The sequence below is a fragment of the Opisthocomus hoazin genome, chromosome 4 (genome assembly GCF_030867145.1).
Source record: "Opisthocomus hoazin isolate bOpiHoa1 chromosome 4, bOpiHoa1.hap1, whole genome shotgun sequence".
Lineage (NCBI taxonomy): Eukaryota > Metazoa > Chordata > Aves > Opisthocomiformes > Opisthocomidae > Opisthocomus > Opisthocomus hoazin.
Window position 1 is genome coordinate 21,581,943 of NC_134417.1, and position 21,494 is coordinate 21,603,436.

The window sequence follows — 21,494 nt, forward strand, 5'->3', positions numbered from 1 at the left end:
TAATCAAATTCCTACTAACCTGTCCTTTTGATCTAGTCTAACATCATTTACTGGAGTATTTATCTTCCAGCATATGTCTTCATCTAGTTTTGAACAGTTATAAATCGGAGTTTATGTAGTTCCTTCACAAGGCTATTGCATAGTCCAATATCAAGGACAGAAGCTCTTCCTTTTTTGCCAGCTCTCTACTGAAATTTGACGAAAATGGTTTTCTAAGTTTCTCATGTAACTCTGTGTTCATATGAAGTTGTACATTTGATTAATTCTCTCAGGACTGAACAATTTCCTCTGCCATGGAAAATTTTATTTTTACTTTCTCTTAATCATTTCTTATACATAGACTCTATTTCCACGAAAATGCACATATATTTTACTAAAAAAGGCTATTTTGTTTTCTTTTGCTAAAACTTACAGAGAAAGGTGTTTCACGTAAACCCTTTTCTGGTAATTCTGTATTGGATATTTAACATCAGGATGGAAATAGATTCCAAATAAAAAAAATCCCTCAGTCCTCAGCCTGCAAATGGCTAGAAACTACAATGTTTACATGCCTGTTATTGCCATTACTTTTACAACCTAATTCTACAGGGCTGGGACTACCACTCCATAAATATCAACTATACTATTAGCAATAACTCTTCAGTGCCGTAATTGGTACACTCACTTTATCTAATGGAGTATTTTTCCTCTAATTGACTTCAAATTTATCATATAAATGTCAAAGCCAATTTTTCCTATAATAACCTATTATCTCTGCTGTTCTAGCTCACCGCACTCACAAGAAACAGAGCAATAATAATGTTTTGGGATAATGAAGGACAGCAGCTTAATTCACAAAGTGCTGAAAAGAATGACAGCTACTTCTTACCTGTCAAAGCCAGAAACTTTTAATATATTTGCTTAATTAGACTACAGGTCCCATTCACATGATATTTTTCCTCTCACTATAATATAAGGATGAATCCAGCTTTTGCTAGATAATGAGAATATCTAGTGTTTAGATGATGGACTTCCTATGAACATGTTTTTAGACAAGTATTTCCATTATCAGAGGCTTTCAACTTTCTCTCCTTACTCTATCTAGTGTAAACAATTGTGGCATTAGAAATGGGCTATTATACCATGGCACACAAGTGGCACACACACAAAGGAAGAGGCTTTTTAATGTGCAAATGAATTTTTGAGAATAAATATGAGGGGGGTGGGAAATGATGCAAGTGTACTCATCAATCCCATAGATTTTTGCATAGGACCAGCTGAGATTGAATCACCACACCAAATTCCAGAAATGAAATTTACAGTTAATTAGTTGGGAAGTCTAGGCTGCTGTATAGAATGCCATAATAATGAACTTGAGATGGGTAATAAAATGGTAAACTTGGACTTGTATTTTTAAAAATTTTTTAACAGTTTGAAGACCGTTGAGGACGTTTTCTGAAAGATATGTGGCTTTGGTGGTTCTCCTCATTCTACCATGAGGCAGAAGGAATACAGTGCCAGGCACTGGGTCACAGCATCATGAGGCCAAAGAGTTGCCACAGCAGCAGTTTATGGGGTTACTGTGCTTCTGTCACCTTCGATTGCCGATATTATTCTCCATCTTAGTAAAGGACTTACCATTGGTGAGTTTGCCTACCCCTCCTCCCTTGAAAGAAGGTACCTGCAGAGAGTAGTTCCCTCTACTCCTTCTCCATGTTACCCTCTTGTGCATCTGAACAACACCTGGGTAAAAAATCTTTCTGCATTCATTCTTGGAAATGAATAGGTAAGGTGAAAACTCTCCCTCCTAAGAAATATGATTACATTATGATTAAAAACTTTTTTATTTTACATTTGTCAGGCAACACAGACAGAAGCTGAATTAAGTTCAGGTAAGAGGCTAAACATTAATGCTGAGATTTTATGTGACGTCTTCTCAACTTGCCCCTTAGGGATGCAATTGAGATTACCGCTTGTCTGTCTGTGATTTTTTTGGCCAGAAGTATCATACAAGAACAGCGTAGCAGCATTCAGCGTACCTCCAGACATGAGCTACACATGGAAAGTAGTCCTAAAATGTTACTTGGACAAAATTTCCAGCAAGAAATAAAAAAAGAGTACAATCATGTGAAATGGGAAGCTATGGTACCCTTCTGTATATGCCATATGGCAAACCTTTACATGGCTTTATCTGAAGAGTAGGAGTTTAACCTACATAAGTTGAACTTATTGCCTAAATATATTTTCTGCTTCTTCAGCTAATGAAAATGTGCTAGGTGAAAGCAGTGGATGTTATTTAAATTCTTCTGTGGAACAGGAGAAGGAGGAAAACGTTCCTGGAGTGGACTGGAAATGTGAAAAGGTTAATCCTGCAGGTGCAATCCTGATCATAGAAGCGCAATACCTAAAAAATGCAAGATTTTTCTTAAAAAAAGGCTAAGTGTAGTCCTGTTCTACAGAAGTGTGCTCCTGGCAGATTACACCACTCCATCCTAAGTGTGAGGAAAAAGATCTACCCAGAAAACACAAAGATAAAACCAATCATTAGATCGAGAGTTACAATTGCCTCAGATCCACCTCATTTTTTGCCACTCTTATTTTTTTAAAAGCTGGTCTAACAAGGAGAAATTTACAAGAAAAACACATATGCGAGTCTATCAAACCAGCGAAGTCCTCTTGGCACGGGTACAACATACCCTGATATAACATATCCTCCAAACTTAAAATAAAATAAGGTACACTTGTTTAGTTGCAGTTTTGCTACTATCCGTGTATCTATACGAGCAGCAGGGATGACGCTGCCTCTGCAAAGTAGTCTGCCTAGCAGCATTTAATAAGGACATAACCTTACAGTGAACTTTTTGAGAGTATGGAGCCAAGCATGGAATGCGTGTGGGATAACTGCTCCCTGAGGAATGTTGTCTAGGATTTGCACTTAGAGATGCAACGGTTTACATAATCTGTAGCCTCTTTTCTTTAAGTTTTAGCAGAGCAATTTGTTTAGTGACTTGTATCTTTAAACGTGTGTGGATACTAGAAGTGTTTCTTTCTTTTTATTGGTACCTGTACATAACATCTTTTCACCATTCGATCTCAGCAGAAATCAAAAGAAGCTGCAGAGGTACCATAACTCTGTTGAAGGCTTTGGTGGAAGTGACTAGTCACTGGACAGATTTCTCACTCCTTTGGCATATGGGTGGCTGAAAAACTGTATCTCCAGTGTTTTGAGCACCCTGACAGAAGCTACACCCTTACCCATGAGGCTGTCCTGAAATTTAACAGCTCAAGAATACTAAGTCTCTCTCGGTGTAGTGTGAGATCTTTATACATTGATTAATTTAGGCTACCTTGGACCAACAGCTTGTGACCTTTGGAGAATTTGCATTTAATGTAATCCCAGAAAGCCACTGTATCGATTGGAACCAAAGGGACAATACAAGTCCAAAGTACTGTTCATATGAAAATGTGCTGACAAGTGACTGTTCTATCTACCCAAGTATTTTCTTTGGCAAAACCTGTCAGAAGCAGAGAACAGTCCCTTTACTGAATACGTTGCACTAAATAACATATATCTTGAACAATTTGGGGTTTGCCTTTTATATTTTTTACTTCCAAAAGTGAATTTTTATATCCTAAGGAGGCACAATTAATTTTTAATATTCATTCTTCCCAAAAGGAAGTCCCAAATAAATGGCCCAAATGGCTTAGGTAGTTATGCACAAAAAAAACCAGTTAAGTTGATCCCCAGAAGATCTAAGAGTTACTGAGCCAGTTTCACATATTTTCAGGAGCTGGATTTTCCTATAACCCCATTATTTTGCTGCGTAATGCAACTACTGTCACTCTAATGATAGGTGATTATAATATATCTGCAGGATGTTGGCTGAAAAAACACATTAGACAATTTTCAGGGAAATGTTCATGAACTCAATTTCTTGGCATTATAAAGACCAAACTGAAGTGCACAGTCATTTTTAGAATGGTTAATATTGCTAATATTTTTCAAAGTGCTTGAAAATGCAGAAGGAACACATTGAATATACTCTATGCATAAACGTCTAAAAGTTCAGAGGTTTTATTCAATTTGGACTTGTCCAGATATATTAGATTGTGAATGGAAAGTTTTATGATCTTTTGAGGTTTCCTCCTTCACTTGTCCTTTTCAAAGCCTTGGCTGTCTTGCAACTTCATTGTTTCATTTTCTTTATGCAAACAAAAGGACAGGGGTGGGAGCTGTCCTAGAAGCTTTCTCTAGCAATATAAATGATTAGTGGAATTATTAAGGAGTTGGTGGTCAGGAAAAAAATTTTGGACATGAGAAATGGAAAAAAAGTTACAACAGGAGAGGATAGATGCAGAACATCAAAAACTTTGAAGAAAAAAATAATAGAAGACAGGTAGAAAAAGGCAAGGAGTGAGACATTCCTATGAATATAGTTTCTAGCTTCTCCAGTAAATCTCTGTGGTGGTTTATCAACCACTACTGAAGTCAGTTTGACAAGTGCAGAAAAATTTCTTAGATAAAAAGTGAGAAATTTAATTTGTTAAGAATTTAACTAAAGCAAAAGGACTGTTCAAAGCCTTGAGAAAGTATAGAGTGGCTGTACAGAATGAATGCATATACTACTTTATGGGTTGTGACAACCATACCCAAGCTAGCATGTAATTTGTCTCTGAGATAGGAATCCTGTCCCCACTGTGTCCTCCATCTTACTAGTTAAAAGTTGTTTAGTTACGACAAGGTCTCATTGCCATTATTGAGAATGAGTGACATAAAAATCATGAACTGGCCTTTTGATCATATGTTGATTTTTGCTGTTTCCTTTTGGATTACAACCAAAATATGATAATAGTTTGAGTATAACTATACACAAAATATAGAAATCATCCATGTTTTTCAAGGAACAGAAATAATGTTACCCAGTAGTAGCCTTACATTTCTCAAGTTCCAAGCATGTGACATAGCCCCAATATAATTTAACACCATGCTGGTAGCACAAGTTATTTACAACAGAATGAATCAGGGCTTGCTTGATCTTACAAATTCTTACATTCTTACAGATAGATATGTTTCAGTACGAGGTCTGCTCATAAGCATGTGCTATGCTGCAGTTTGCTGCAGGTTTTTAGCAATTCACATGTCTGGAGCTTCAGGTACATCAAGAGTAAAATGGAAATTGTATGCCTAAATCCATCATGCAGCTTTGGAAATATCAGTTGTCTTTTATTATTAATTGGCCAGAGGGCCAAGTGGCTTGCATCAGCAGGAAAATTATGGTTCCTCAATTGGTGTGAGTTGAAAAGACAATTTGAATTGACATCTACTTTCTTTAAAACTTCCACTATGTAAAATAATTATCCCTTTATGGAAAAAGTCCTGTCTCAAACCAGACAGAAATGAGAATCCCAATGTCCCACACTAAAATAAAAGAAACCCTAAACAAAACAAACTTAATCAAATTTAAAAAACCCACCCTCTAGAGAATAAATTAGAACTGTTGCAGCTGAGGCATTATGATTTTACATAAACTTGTTGTTCATGGCATAGTAAAGGGAATCACTGCTCGCCAGTATGAAACATCAGCAGCCTTGTCAGACTGGTTCAAATGACTTCAGCCTGTGGTTGCTGAATAGCTGCCTGTGCGAGTACTGCAATGAGTATCTAGTGTATGGTCACCAAACATACTTCTATCTTTTCCTGTCAGTGAGTTTCTCCAGATTGAAGAGACTATCTTACACTTCAATAAGCCACATACACATATGAGAGAAAATGAAAAATTCTCCATTTCTGTGCACTGAAGAGGGTGAATTAATTCTAGGCGATTAAAAAAGGAATCCATTAACCCATTTCCTGTCATTCTCGTTCCATATGAGTTATTAAATGGAAAACACACTTTTAGAAAGGATGGCTTACAGGTACCTCTTTATTGCAGAGTGAAATAGGGAAACATTTCTCCGGGAAGCTGTACCAGATAGGTACCAAACTGGCTCCTTTTTACAGTGCTGAAATGAAGCTAGATCAGAAAAGATATTACAGTTTCCTATGGAAAAATGGAAAATATACTTGGTCAGATGTCCAAAAACTAGCCATTACACACAGAGAATATAATCTAATTTGTGAAAATGTGTGTGAGCAGAGCTTTCTGAAGAGTGTTGGGCGTTTTGGATTATTTGGAAGATTTTTACCAGTTTTGGGGAGAGGGGTAAAACTGAAAGAGGCACGTGATCAAGACAGATCATTCAGTTGCATCCTGTCAGCAAAGGGCTTTTACTCCTGCCTCTTATTTTCCATCTTCATGCGCAGATGTTTTGACAGTCTGGTTTGCCATCAAAAGTGCTCGGTCAGATTCTCTGGTTCACTGGACATTGGCAGTGCTGGGCTGGTGTCCCTGTTCCTGGTACAGGACATTCCTGAATGGGTTTGGTTCCAGCTGTTGCTGTGCTGATCACCTTGTGGCCTCTCTGTGTTTCGGTGAGACGTTCAATACATGACAAAGACCTCAGGTTGCATTGAAAAGGCTCACTCCTCCCCCATTCTCCTTGCTCTCTTGGGTCCTGTACTCTGCAATCTTGTGCCTATGAATACACTTATGTATATAAGTATTTTTCTTTAGCAGTGTGAAGAAAATATACTCTTGTGTAAGTATTTGCCAGATTGAGCCTTAAATCTGCAGTGTAGTGTTTCCCTGTGCTGTTGAATATTTATCATGCTTTACCCCAGAGATGGTTGTATTCCAGTGAAGAGCTGGGTTGATATATCAAGGCTGTGAGTTTTGCCAGAATTTCACTGTATGTGTAGTCCTGCTGAAGGTAACAGGGCAGTAACGTAGCTAATCTTGCTCACTGGTGTAAGTTTTGACAGGATTAATTCCTGCTTCTACACATATTCAAGGAAGGAAAGAGTATTACTGAGTTGTAGAAAGAGTTGCAGAAGGAAAAAACCATGAAGTATATTAAAATACTTGTAAGAATTACTTTCCAACAAAATGCTACAGTAGTGCCTGAAAATTTTTTAAAACTGAAATAGTGTTTACTACCAAGTGCAGTGATGAGCAGTAAGAGGCATTGCTCAGATGTGCCAGCACCACGAAAATAACATTGGCACTGGACCATTTCTTCATCTGTGGTATTTATCACAGAGCAATATTCAGGATCTTGATTGTGAGTTCATGCTGTGAAATACAATGAATGTAATATCTAGAAAACAAGAGAACAGATGTAGTTTGGTTGTATAATCCAGTGCAACATTCATCACATTGTGAAAAGAATAATTGCTGATCTTGAAAGATAAGAATATATGGAGCAGAAATTGTCCAAATTTTTGCTGGATTTAAAAGAAATGCATCATTTCACAACCTGTGAAAAATCATGATGAACTAGGTTATAATTTTATTTGTTCTTAACAGACACAAAAGTCTGTTGCCATATGCTGTAAAACCTGTCCTATGTCTTGAGGTGTTTAATTCTACTGCAGTTTTTTCTTGCTGATGAATGATGAAAGATGGTAGGAAAAGCTGATAAAGGACTACTTTGTTAAAACAAATACTATATATAAATATATTCTGTTATTTTGAAAGCAAACAAAAACATGAGTGTCTTTATAGAAGGGTAAACCATAGCCGCTGTTTTATATTATTTGCATTGATGAAACGTTTATAAAATCATTTAAATCAGTGCAAATGACATTCAGATTTTAAAAAAAGAAAATGATTATGAGAGGTGTAGGTCAGCACTTTTCTTCCGTAAATATTTTGGGTTATACTCATATTGCTTACTGCAAGCAATACAAATAGATGTTGCAAAGAAACAGAACCACAACGTCACCTCCTTATGCTCAGCTTTATGTGTAACACTGTGTATCCCCAAATTCCCTGTGCAAGTGAGTGAGCGTGTACATTCACACTCGGTGATCTATTCAGGATGCAAATTCATAAAAAGCTTTTTTTAAAAAATAAATATAGTGTGATTGTTCAAGAAAATTATCAGTTCCTTGTATGTAGATATACAAACAAATGATGGCCTCTAGCTCGAAAGAGAGTTTGATATACAATTCCTGCAGTTCAATCAGATTTTGGTTTTAGTTTTGCCTTTTGAAGGCAAATATGTATGAGGAACATTCATAATAGGGTTTGTATCTATAGTCAAGGACGTATTTTCCTCAGGGTGGAGGAAAACAGAGCAGTCTCCGTCTTTTGGATCTCAAGATGGATGGAAGAGCTTTGTTTTAACAGGAAGGCTTTTGGTAGTCCTTTTGCAGTGATATTTTGCATTTTGTCAATGGGATTAACATACAATGAATTCTGCACCTCAACCCTTCTATGTATTCTCTTGATTTGGGGTGGCATTTCCCAATGTGAACAGATGTAATGGTGCACTGGACCTAGCTGGTTCCCCAAGCATCTGCTGCAGGTTGTTGTCAGACCTAGGGTGCTGGATGAACCCTTGCTCTTACATTATTTTTCTACTTGAAATCCTTTGATGCTTTTATTTTTGAAGTATTACTAAACAAAAGAATGAAGTGGTTTTCTCCTCATTGATTCTCACCTCCCTAATGAAAATGCTTCAAGGAGTGAGATCTTGAACTCATTAGAAAGCAGCAGCAAAACCTTCGCTGATGTTAATGGTGTTGAATCAAGTCTCAAATGGACAGGTGGGTGATATCACCCGTGGGAAAGGCAAACTTCACCGTACTGGGTTTTTGACTGCCTGAAGTAAGAAAAATGCTCAGTATTCTCTTCTCCTGTTGATTCCCCAAGTTCTTTATGGGCATTTCCAGATAATGAGAAGCAGGTTACAGATATGTATTTGAAATCTGTATGTTACTAAGTGTTTATTTAAAGTTTTATACTGATTGCATAGAAATCCAGGGAAGAGTCTCCAGATGTTGAATATGCTGCAGAAATTCAATGAAGTACTCGTGTATATTAGCATCACTGTCAATTGTTATGAGCCCGAACAAATTCAATCTTTCATTGCCCATTGTGCTTGAGTACTTTGACTTAATGATCCTCATACTAGAGAGAACTCTATTAGTGCTTGCAGATGTCACTATAAAAGTAGGGGTGAAAAAAGCTTTAGGATGTGAAATAATCAGGCTATATACTGCTAGTGTCTTGCTGTTAGTGGAGTATTTGAGATTCTCAGATTGGATTCTTTTGAATGGATACTGAATTTTAAACTCCTGCTTACAATTCTTTGTCACTTAGTTAATAAGGCATGCTTGAGGGTGGCTAAATTTCATCTTCAAGAAACTTACAGGTTTTAGAGATTCTAATTTACATCACATAATTAGAGTATCATGAGAGCTTTGAAAGGGTGCTAAACCTCTTACAATGCTTGATCAATAATATACTGCATCTTATGTAGAAGAGATTGTCCTTTGTTAGTCCAGGTGTTTTATGAACAGATTATCCTTTTTAGGATCTATACAAGTCATTAATTTTTTTTTCCTCTTTGATTACAAAAATCTGTTATACATTTTCACTGACCTCGTAACTATCTGTCTGCTGCACTGAATGTACTGTATTAATGCAACTGTGATGTTCAAGGTCAAAATGCTGTAAATAGTAATTCAGTACTCTGCAGAGTCCCAGATGATGTCTTTGTGTAATAAGGCACAAGAAAGCTCAAATGATGACGTTTTGCCCAAACAATCTGCTCACTTCTATTGCTGTATCAGGGACTTTTGATGTCTCTGCAATGTCATCTAAAGTTTCCCACATTGTTTTAGTGGGTTTTTTGTGCATTTCAATTATGGCTTTTATTCAGCAATACCATTTAATTCCTGACAGTTACTTCAGTTTGACAATCTCTGATTTAGCTGTTATCTATCTTGCAGCAATGTCAAGAGCGGCATGATAAAGTGGACTACTTTGATTGAATATAAACAGGATCTGGACAGTTCAATAAATGTTCCTTGCATGTTTAATTCCTAGCTGTCATGGTATCTGCAAAAAGCATAGAAGAAGATTTAAGATGATCTTGGTTCACTTCCTTTAGCTCACCTAAATGCAGTCCATTAATGGGTTTATGTTTTATGCATATTAATTGTGCTGCATGCTATTTTTATGTGGCAAATCATATTAGAATTGCATCGAAAAGAATTTCAGCTGTATTTTTGCATTGTAAGGGAATTTTCCCTGTATAGAAGGCCCAGACGAGCTTTGCATGTAACTGAAACGATAACTAAACTCTTCAAAACCAGGTCAGTTTGTTGAGATAGTAATTGTATTGATTATTTCATGTATATGTGGAGGATGCAAAATTAACTTGCTCTCTGTTTGTGTATCACACTATTTATAGTTATAACCTCTAAGCTGAGAACCTGGTGAGTCAGAAGTTCACATCTCCATTTGTACAATTTGAATTTACTTTCCACTAATAGAAGTAAAAAGAATATCCGTTCAGTATCTCTGAGAGTTACCCATGGATGGATTTTATTTTTTTGAGAAGATGCATATAAAATATGCAAAAATAGGTACTTTAAACTTCTCTGTTTGAGACCTCCAGCTCTAGAGACTTTTGAAGATATAGTCTGTGCTATTACTATTGTGTGTTTTGTTTCAAACTATATGTGGCACCATTTTTGAGTTACCTCTCAACAACAGCTGGTGATAACTTCTAGATCTTTGCACGGGTGTTTTTGCTTTATCCTTAGCGCGAGTCAGACTTGTGTTTGTTAAAATTTTCTATTTATTAACAGTAGGGAATGCTGGGATCAGTGAGCAAATTTACAGCCTCTCAAGTAACATGGACACAGTGACAATTCAAAACTTAACTATTCTGTGATTGCTGCTTAATGAGAGGTTACAGCTGCATGGAAAGGGGTTGAGTTAAATTACTGTGTTACTTTTTTCATTTCCTTGCGAGATGCACAGATCATACGCTATCTTTAACTTGTTATCCAGGCAGTAAGGAATGCAATGGATGCAAATATCAGTCCAGTATGAAGTAGTAAGTGGTACACTTGCAAGTAGTCTTGGAACACTGCTGGACCCTGAAACCAAATACATGAGCACCTATGTACTCTTATTTATCTATTAGTTTCATATCTGTTTCTCTAAGCTCCTGGGGCATATGCTATCATCAAGGAGAAATCTCCAAGGCACAGACAAATAAAATTTCTGCATCCTATTCTCATTTGATTTCTCCTTCACTAACAGGAAAAGATGGACACTTGCAAATCTGACTCTGTGATTCTAGAGTTGTATTTTAACCTGATAGAGTGACTCTTTCTAAGTGCTATATCAGGGCTTAGTTATAAAATAATTACAATGGGTGCACTGTTTGATCTGTCATGCAAACCATTTTCAGTATTTTTTGTCCTTTTGAGAGTTGAAGTACTTGATTCTGATGAAAATGAACAAAAGCAATAGGACCTGAAACACATTTTTATTCTCCTTTCCACTAAGCTCTTTTTTTAAGGCAACCAACAAAGTTCTCAGTTGATTAGAAGCACATTTGAAAAGCCAGTTTAAAGATAAATGGCCTTTTCTTCTTACCTTTAATTTTGGCTGAAACCAGTCCTTGTTGCAGATGAGCTGGCTGGAATAACAATGAGCATTTATTTTTTTGCCATTTTTTGGATAAAATGCTTCATTTATGCTGCAAAGTGGAAAGGATTGCATTTTTTACTAGGAAGAGTAGATCTTAAGAAATGGATAGTGAAGTCTTGAGACACAGTCGTCTAGGCATACAGTAGCTTAATAGCCAGAATATGTCACGGTAAGTAATGTGCCAGAGAAATATTCCTAATGGGAAAGAGTAAATCACCTCCAGCTTCAGCGAGGATTATCCAGTAAACAACAGCTATTCGTTATTAACTTCTACCAACTTTTACACAAAAAAATTAAGGACCTGATTCTAGTCTCATCGCTCTTTCGAGTAGCTAAGTCCATTGTCTATCATGGATGTTCTCTCTGATTTACATCAGAGAGTGAAGAGGACGAGGGCTCATAACCTCTGAGCACAGCGGTAGTATCACTATTGCCCACTGTGCGGTGACAAGTGACGCGTGGAAAGCTTGCAGGGTCACAGCTCAAACCTTGAGTGCTTGCCTTGACTCTGCACAGTGTTGAATCGCAGAACTGTGCAGTAAACTATGTCAGAAAGAAGTTCTTCTTTGTAATAATTCTCTCATTACTGAGTTGTAGGTTGGCTGCGAAGGAGGGGAAATAGCTATTCCTAGAGTATTTAGACCATTATTCCAGCTTTACTTGGACAGATAAAACTCTCTCTCCTGTCTCCCTCCAGACTCTCCATATGTCTTTGATATTGAACTGCTCAGTAAGAACCTTGGTGCCTGCCGGGTCATGTATCCTGGGGGTTGATGTAGCTCAGTATCCAGCTCCAGTGGAGGCAACAAAAGCTATTGTTTGAAGCCAACATGTAAGCCCGGCCACTTTCTGCAGACCACTCCCTTTGTGTGTCCTCAACATCCACAATTGTTGGGTCAAGGATGCTCTTTTATTATCTGGTTTAGGACTTACTGTCCATGAACTCACCTAATCTGTTCTTACACCTGCTGTTACTGTCTGCTTTGATAAACTCGTGTAAACAAATTCCGTTAGTTCACTACCAGCCATGTAAAAAAGTACCTGCTTTTATACGCGTATCTCATGCTAGTCTGAGTGCTTCTCATTCTACTCTTGGGGGGTTTGGTGAATAAAGGTTCTGCATTCACAGGTCAAAGGTGTTCATGACTTTGTAAACCTCAGTCCTACTCTTCCCCAGTGCAGTGAGTACGTTTTATTTACTTAATTGTTGTTACAGACAGTGATATCATGGTTCACTAGATGATAGATTTTGTGCTCTTCAGCAGCTTTTATTTTAATGCAGTATTTGGAAGCAAGAAGCTGGCAGAGGAGCCCACTGGGCAGCAGGATCAAAAACTTAAAACTGATATTGCAAGGTGACTTGTTTGTAAGAGAATTGTTCCTTGAGGGACAACCACAGCCAGGGAAAATTCAGCCTGGGCAGGGAACACTGGCAGCTTAGTGGCTTGTAAAAACTATTGCAAAGTTGTGTTGTGAAAATCGCTGTGCTGGTGTCAGATTAAGCTGTCAAAGGTATGCTTCTTCATTCATGCCTGTTCCCTTGCTCTTCTGATCTGTCACTGGCAGACGATGCTTCTCTTTGCAGAAGCCCCTTCTAGTCAGTATTTGGTGTGTGTGCGTAGTGCCAGCCAGGAACCAAGTTTCTCTGCAACAGCACAAATGACAAAAGGAAAGAGGGAAATTAATGAAATAGTTTGGTAGCAGTGCAAATATTGTTAGAAAATAAGAGAGCTTGTTATTTTTTAAAACCTTCCTGTAAGCTGAATGCAATTCTTCAGCATTCAGAAAGGCAGAGCATGTGAGGAAGTGGTGGAAACCAGTGTAACTAAAGGACGAATAAGGCTGGATTTTTTTTTTTTTCAAGTTTTTTTACACAGAAGTTCTCCATCTGCAGCTCACAAACCACCTGTGAAATGTAGGTGGTTTCTGCTGGGTTACAGCCAGAAGCTCTTGTATGCTGAACATGATGTCCAATACGCCTACTCCTAAAATTATCTCAAAATCAGCGTCACAAAAAATTCCAGAAAAATAGAAAAGCAGTGGTGCCTTCTGGGCTGCGTTTACCCCGTGACAAAATGCAATCAAAATGCGATTCCTCTCCTCAACAAGGCTTCCTCTCTCCCACAGGATGGGCAGTGTGGGACGGAGTCATCCCACTGAAATTCAAAGGGATGGGGCAGGGGTGAGGCCAGAGCAGCAGGGAGCATGGGAGCCGGGGAGCTCTCAGGCGGGAGTGGATATGAAGAGATCTGATGCTGGGTTGAGAGGATAGGGAGAAGTGAGAAGCCAAATTTTTGGCGCTGCACTGAAATCAGATGAGAGATTAGGGGGAAAGAGAGAAAACAAGTAGGTGAAGGGTTAAAGGACAGGTACTGATCTGGTAAGGGCTTGGGTACAGCAGAGGGAACTTGGAAGCGGCTGAGCTGAAGAGGGAAATGAGTAACTGCTGTGGGTAGAAACCTGGGGAAGGTGGTTGGGAAGTGAAGACAATTAAAGAGGAGGAACAGATCTAAACAGGATGTGAATTTGGGAATTAACACTATATGATAATGCCATTTGAGATAGGGTTGAAAATCCTAAAGAGAGCAAATGAGGACCAGGAAAATGCAGACATGAAAAGTGAGGCACAAAAAGGTCCTTCCAAAACTCTGAGGGAGCTCAAAGGAACCAAGTTTGTTGTTTCTTTTGTCTTCAAGTATCTGTGAAATATGAAAGCAAAGTTTGTGTCTCATCCCCTTTTTAGAATTACTTGCAAAGTGGGAAGCAAGCTGCCACTGTCACAACGATACTGTGAGCTCTATGGGAAAGGTCTGCGGCATGAGGCAGCAATCTGCACATAAGCCTCAGCTGGCTGTCACATCATAGTCAAAGGTCCATTTTCTTTAAAAAAAAATCCTAGAAGACAGGGTCAGAAGATGATCATTAGAGTCACAGAATGAAGCATGAAACATATTACAGAATACCAAAGTAATGCCCACCTTCATATGTATATTAGGATACTCCTATTAAAAAAATCAGTATTTTTTTCCTTTTTTTTTTTGTTTTGGTCTGGTCTTTTTCTAACACTCTATAAAAATTGCAGATGGCAGGCAATATCTTAGCCAAGGCCATATCCCTTAAAACTCGATTTTTGCTGAAACACAGTAGAAGATGCTCATTCCATCTCTGTCACCTTGTCCAGTAAAAGTACTGGCTCCTTAAGTATGTATGCAGTTGTGTGGAGTGTACATCCTGTCTGCTGGAGTTTGTACGACCGTATCTGCAGTCGGAAATGAACTTCCCATGGGATTTAACAACTACAGGTATTGAAGAGAAGCTGTTGGTTGCATTTATATGTCTTATGCATGTGTCACGTGCTTGCGCTAGTAAACGTAGAGGATCTTCCTTGTGCTGTCAGCTGCTATGTATGTGCGTTTATAAAGCTAAGCTACTCTTGATCTCCCCAGCAACCTGTTTACTGCAGAAGCGTGCTTTTTACCTTATGCAGAAAATTAGGTGGAGAAACACACAGAAAGCAACAGAAACTATCAAGTCTTTTAAAATGGATGCCTGTCATTTGGTGGTTTGTTTTGTGGGGTGTTTTTTGTTGTGGTTTTTTTTTTTTTACAGCCTTTATCTACTAGCTGTAGCTGTTGTGAACTAATGAAGGAGGTGTTCGTGGCTGAGCAAGGGATGTCACGAGGAAGAAGTCGCTGGGAGTCTGCCTGGGTGACAGATCCATCTGTTTTCTCCTCGAAGAGCATCACATACACTCTAATGAGCAAAAATGCCCATCAAACTCTGCAGCTCCACTTGGGCTTTGGAAATGAAATGAAGGTAGATTTAGAGAGGGAAAATACCAAGGTTGTTTAATCATTCTGTGATTTTTATTCTGTTTTGTTATTAACTGTATTAAGGCTTTTTCCCCCAGTTAGAATCATCATCTTCTGTGTGTTTCAGAGCATAACCATAAAACCTAGAAGGGGGAAAAAAAAAAATCCTCTGTGATAAAATATTGAAGTGGAGTGTTTTCAGAAGCCAGGGGGAGTAATGATGGGGGCAAGTGACGTCAAATTTCTTTTGACAAGAAGATGACAAGAGATGAGACTGAAGAGATTTATGCATACTTTGGGAGGAAAAACCTGAACAGATACATCTGATAGCTGACTTGGGATGAGTCATTCACTCTTTATTTGCAGTGAAAAGCTACTTTAATGATTTTAACATTTATCCACTAAATTTTTCTCCTTGATCTATAATTCAAAATGCTATATCAACTCCTGGAAGGTTAGGACACACGTTTATTTTAATGTGGAAGTGGATCACCAGGCTGTTGCATCACTGTGGTAATCTCAGCGCTGGGTGGAAGGTTTTAGTAAGTACCGAACTTCTGTGGAAAAAAGGCTCGTGCCAAGGCAGTTCTGGTGGAAGATATTTAAAATAATGATTTCTGATGCTGAGTCACAGTGTTGTCACAGTGCTATTAATAATAAACTGGGAGAACATTTGTCTTGCCATATGCGATGAGACGAAATAGTCCAACGTCTGCTGCTGGTATTGGATGGCATTATATAATGTTATTGCATGAGGCATATACATTTCCACTTCCCTCCTATCCCTCCTTAAATGTACAAGATAGATTTTTAACTATCTGAAGAAAAGGAGTGTTCTTAGAGAGAGTTCTCTTGTTTTCTTTTGGAGGCTGTGGCAATTGTTGAGGCTTCTTTCTATGCCTCAGTCAAGAAGATTTAGTTTAACTGTGTTACGTTTTGTGCACACACTCATATTCAGAAATAAAATGTCTTTAATTTGATTTTAACTTAAATTTCTTTGGAAGTCAGGTAAAGAAAATTGAATCAAGGCATTTTTAACTCTTAATACAAATGTCTGAATAATGATTTAATGCAATTTAGATAAACCACTTCATAAATTCATTAGGATTAACCCTTTTGCTCCCATGCTGACAAACTTAGAGAGTGCTCCATTCACACTTTGTAAGGCATTAATAACGGGGCAGTATTCGGGAAATCTGAAGAATTTTGGCACTAATTGTGAATCCTATATATATATTCAGGTGAAGGTATTTACCTGCATGCTGACCGGTAATGAATCCTTGCTGGATTTTGTCAGTGACATTTGCCACCGTTTCAAAGCATTCAGCTGCAATGCACTACACAACGGTGGAGATGACACAGAGATCTTAGATAAGACTCTCTCTTCCTCCGTGTTAAGATTTCAAACCATAGAAGACTTTGGAAAGCCAGAGAAGAGCGTGAAGCTAACCTCCTAGGATGGGCTTTATGAGGCAGCTAGAAGACAGTCCTGGTTTGACTGAGCCACACAAACCAGCCTAAGCCTCCCCATGTCAGCGGTGAGAAAACCGCTGCGCTCGCCGGCTCTTGGCAACTTGTAGCATGCATCTGCTTGGGTTTAAATTAGGTTTCAGTCCCCCTCAAAAGCTGAAGGGTACTTCAGTTTGGCCATTTAGGTTGTCTTTCCTGATAAATGCCTCTGCAGTACATCTTCCTGAGTTTATTATCTCCAGAAACGCTTTATATAGGAGAAAACAGAGTTCCTGTGTTGTTTTATATCATCTGAATTTGTCATCCTCATCTTCCAATAGGTAAGATTACCTTGCCTCTCACCTCCTTACATGTCTCTTTATGTTACCTTCTTCAGTGTGTCACCTGTCCCTGGAGGAAGACTTAGTCTCTCCCTTTTCTACTAAACTTTCTAAAATTGCCCTCCTCAGTAATACATTGGTGCCAAATATATTCCATAACTGTCCCACATAATTTGGCAGCTATTTTAAAAATAAGATTGCATAAGGATTAGCAAAGCCAACTATCTGTAAATATTAAAGATGGCTTAACTAATGGGTAAGATATAAGACAACACAGTGACTAAAGCAAATATTTAAAATAGAAAAGCAGTGTAGTAGAGTTGCTTTCTATCTCAATCAAATAAAAATCTTAAACAGCTATCCTGGTAATTTTTTTTTTTTTAAATCAGTTTATTCTTATGCTGAGATATGAAGGAGGAGTTAGATTTTAAGATGAGGGATTGGCTCTCATACTTTAAATGATAGCCCTGTCCTTTTCGCTAATATTGTAGATATCTTTGCACAGTATATTTCAGACACAGCATATTTAGCTTAGGACTATAGCATCACACTATTGCCAGAGAAGAATAAATCTAGCTTCCATGTCTGAAAACTGTACTGGGAAAACCCATTAAAATAAGGAAAACTGAATTAGGATTTTATGATGTTTGAGAAAGCTGCAAACCTGAGATAAAGAATTCACCTTTTTCTTCTGGTTAGGCACAACATGCCTCTCAGGACAAGCTTGCATTTACTTCAGTGAAATGTGGATCAAAAACAACGTGGGTGGGAAAAGGAAAATATCACCATTTCTAATCATGCTGCTGTCTCGTTAAGGATAGACAACATCCTGATTCTAACTGAGAAAATATTCTTTATCTGTTGCAGAAGTAAGAACCTCAGGCTGGCTGAATGAATTTTTCCTTGTAAGAGTACTACAGTGCTAATGACAATAACAATAAGGAAACCAGCAATTCAATACTGGAGGATGCTGCCGAGGAAGCACTGACATAAGGGCAGGTAATTAGTGCTGCTGCTTCCATTAAAATTAGGAGGAGAAAACCTGAAATGGAGTCACTGGAGCAAAGGGATTTTTAAATTGCGAAGAAATCTTATTTACACTGTGAATCCAGCTGAACTAAGTAAGGTAATCAATATAATGGGCAAATTCTATTAACAATACAAAAAAACCTGACCAAATAATTAAATTATAGCAAAGAAGAGTAAATATTTTGAGGAGAGGGAGAAGGCTGACAGAGCCTGAGTTGGTCAGTGAAGTGGAGTTACTGTTCTTCAGCTTTTTTCTGCCTCTCTAAAATAATCAAAGACGTAATGCTGCGTATCACTTCTAGCAGTACAGAACCTTTCACTATTGCCCAGATGAGACGGGGCATACAAGTGGGAAATGGGAAGAGAAAAATGAATCTGTTTGAACACCAAAAAGAATTTGATTCAGCTGAAGTTGGAAGAAAATTTCAGGTCAGGCTCGCAGATCCTTGATGAATTATTCTGATAGAAAATAGACCTGAGTGGACACAGTTTTCTTTTTGATGTAGCACCAGTGAAGCCCAGCAAGTTAGAACAATGATGAGTTTGGCACAGACTTGTCAATGAATATGTATAGAATTAGCCAACTGGTAGGAGTTTTTGCAAATTCCAAGTAGTGTTTTTTATTCAGAGAATGGTGATTTTGTTTTTTCCCTACCTTTGTTAGCAATAGACTTTTTTTTTCTTCCAACTTTGAATTATGTTGTTTGATTTAATGGAAAATTTTGAACCTCTTTTCAGGTCAGGGATGGGCTATTGCTCTTTTTATATAGTGCCTAGAATAATGGGTTCTTGATCTTGATTGGAGCCTTTCATGGCTTCAAATAAATTGAACTATTTTTCTTGCTTATACCTTTGCCCTTGTGTCTGGGGAATTGGGATAGGGAGGAAGGACTGCTTTGGGTACAGTGGCCTGCATGCTGGGCAGTAGAAGAAAAAGTGAATGAGAATTCACATATTTGGTAAAAACCAGATATTTTCCTTACAGCATTACCTGTTGCAGAAAAAAATTTATTTGGTTTAATCTGCCTTTTTTTTTTCCTTGTTGCAATCAGATTAAATGTAGGGTTTAGTTTTGTGTCAATATGAAAATTCATTAGCATAAATTGTAAACCCACTCTTTTTCTAAGAGTGCTAAGTTTTCTTGTTATTTCCCTTTTAAATGGAATCCTAAGGGGAAAAAATCAGACACCATGGCATAAATATTGCATTATACTTAACTGATTTATATTTATAAAGCTAATTCCACTTCTCAAAGCAATTCAAACAGGAAAAAGGCTTCTCTGTTAAGGCTGTTTTAGAAGTTGGATCAAGCATGCCAATGCAGTCAAAATGAACTGGGGTTTCTGGCTTAATTGTCTCATTTTTTACATGGCCTCTTCGCATTCTCTCATGTTATTTTTTTCAGTTTAGTAACATACTCCAGTGAATTTCTTCTTGGCTAAGAAAGTAACTCTGTGCAAAATACACATCTGAGGTGACAGCTGCTTCTGACCTTCATGCATATTATATTATGGACCTGGTCAACTTAGAGCTCTGGAATATTGGAAATTTAGCCCTTCACATTGTCCCTGTATTGAGATGAGGACACGTGAAAATTGAAGAGCTTTTCACAGCGTAATATAAATGGCTGGCACAACAAGGCTGATCCTTCATAGTCACTTTGGTACCAGATAATGTCATAGGAGGTCAGATGTATTTCCTGATGTAATGTGGAGTACATCAAGTTACAGCAGGGATTAATGAGGCCCTCAAAGAGCTTGGTTTTTCATGGTCTCTTTTATTGAGCAAGAGAGATAGATAGTTGTTAGTTTTCAGAGATTAAAATATGAGAATCTTTAATTGAGATATCTGGTATGTGCAGCTGTTGTTGAGTACGAGTTAGCTGTAACAGGGTATTAAGAGCTTTCATGAGCCATGAATTTGAAACTCTCACCAAGCAGGTGGGAGGTAGGAGCTATTTAGATGAACTTCATCTCAACTAGCTCAGAGGCAGGACAGGAAATCATAAATATGAAATATGACCTCTGAATAACTTCTAATTGATTGCAATTTGCAGCAGAGCAAGGGAATACAGGTGGGGTCTGACATCTGGCATAGAGACCTGTAGCAGTAACTTGGGGCTGTTTGTTCCACAGGATGGGTTCAGATGGCAGTTCCAGGTAGACAGACGAGTCACTCTTAGTTTCGTAAATGTAGATAATGTTGCTGTGTTGTGAAGGAGATGGATTAGAGTGAGAACTCTGGAAATAATCCTTACAAGACCTGCCTAAGGCTGAGTGTAGCTGCTCTTGTCTGGCACAGAGAAACAATGGTTCTTTTTGGTCTCTGGAACCACAATTCCTACATGTAAAACTGTGAAATCACCCACCTCAAAGCCTGCTGAGATGGGCGTTTGTAAAGAACTGATGTTGATTAGACAGAAAACTGTACAGTTATGCCATGTATTGCTACCAAAGAAAAATGGATAAGCCTTCCAAAATGAAGAAAGCGCATTCTTTTAGACTGTAGTCTATGGAGTCTTGCTGTAGCCTTTTCCTTCCACCTGCAGTCAGACATGTTCCACTGTCCCATCTGCTGCTGGTGTTTTCTTCTGTGATACGACTGCATCTTGTCCATTCATGATAAGGCAGGACCATGTAGTAGCTATGAACATCCAAACAGCCTGCATGAGAATTAGTTGTCATTATTTTTATCAAACTGCTATGTCTCTGAATGAGTGTAAATCATAAGTTTTAACCATGCCAGTATAGGTTCTCATGTGCTGGCTACGGAAGTGTACTTGGACGACTGTGTGGACGAACCTTTATTCCAGTGGAAGCTGTTTACATGAGAGCGTGCTGTGGTCATTAGGCAAAGAAGAAGGGAAAGTTGAGCACAAATTTCTCTCAGATTAATACTGCTAAAGATGTCAGAAGGCAGGCAGGAACCATCTGTTACAGAGCAGGTTCTGCTCCCCACTAAAATAAAGGTTTCCTTTGGCTCACTGCTTTTAGGCTCCCTAGGGTTTCTGTTTAGGACTGCCCATTTGCTCATCATCTGAGGGTGTCGTTGATTCCAGTAAAAGCAATGATGTTTAAAATATTTTTTTTCTCTCTTTAACTAGCCTCTCTCTCTCTTCAAGAATGCAGTTAGATACTATATAATTTTCCTAGACCAATTTTTTCAGTCCCTTATTTTATTTAACTATTCTGTGATATGGCTAATACAACATCTCGTGTTGGGTATTTTATTTCGTCTCTGGCATAGAAAACCATTAGCCTTAACTCAGTAACAATTTTGTACTATTTAATGGTGTCTAATCCATCTCTGGGATTAACAGTGTGAATGCT

General features: G+C 38.1%; 1 long non-coding RNA gene across 3 annotated transcripts in view; it reads left to right on the forward strand.

The window, feature by feature from the left end:
- The first annotated feature begins 14,026 nt into the window (after window positions 1–14,026).
- LOC142361136 (uncharacterized) overlaps window positions 14,027–21,494 on the forward strand; it is a 30,193-nt gene continuing 22,725 nt past the window's right edge. For 2 of the 3 annotated variants that reach the window (XR_012763673.1, XR_012763674.1), the window contains exons 1-2: window positions 14,027–15,350; window positions 18,004–18,135. This is a non-coding gene — a long non-coding RNA (uncharacterized LOC142361136). The remainder of the gene's footprint in view (window positions 15,351–18,003; window positions 18,136–21,494) is intronic. The other variant, XR_012763675.1, reaches the window with a different exon arrangement.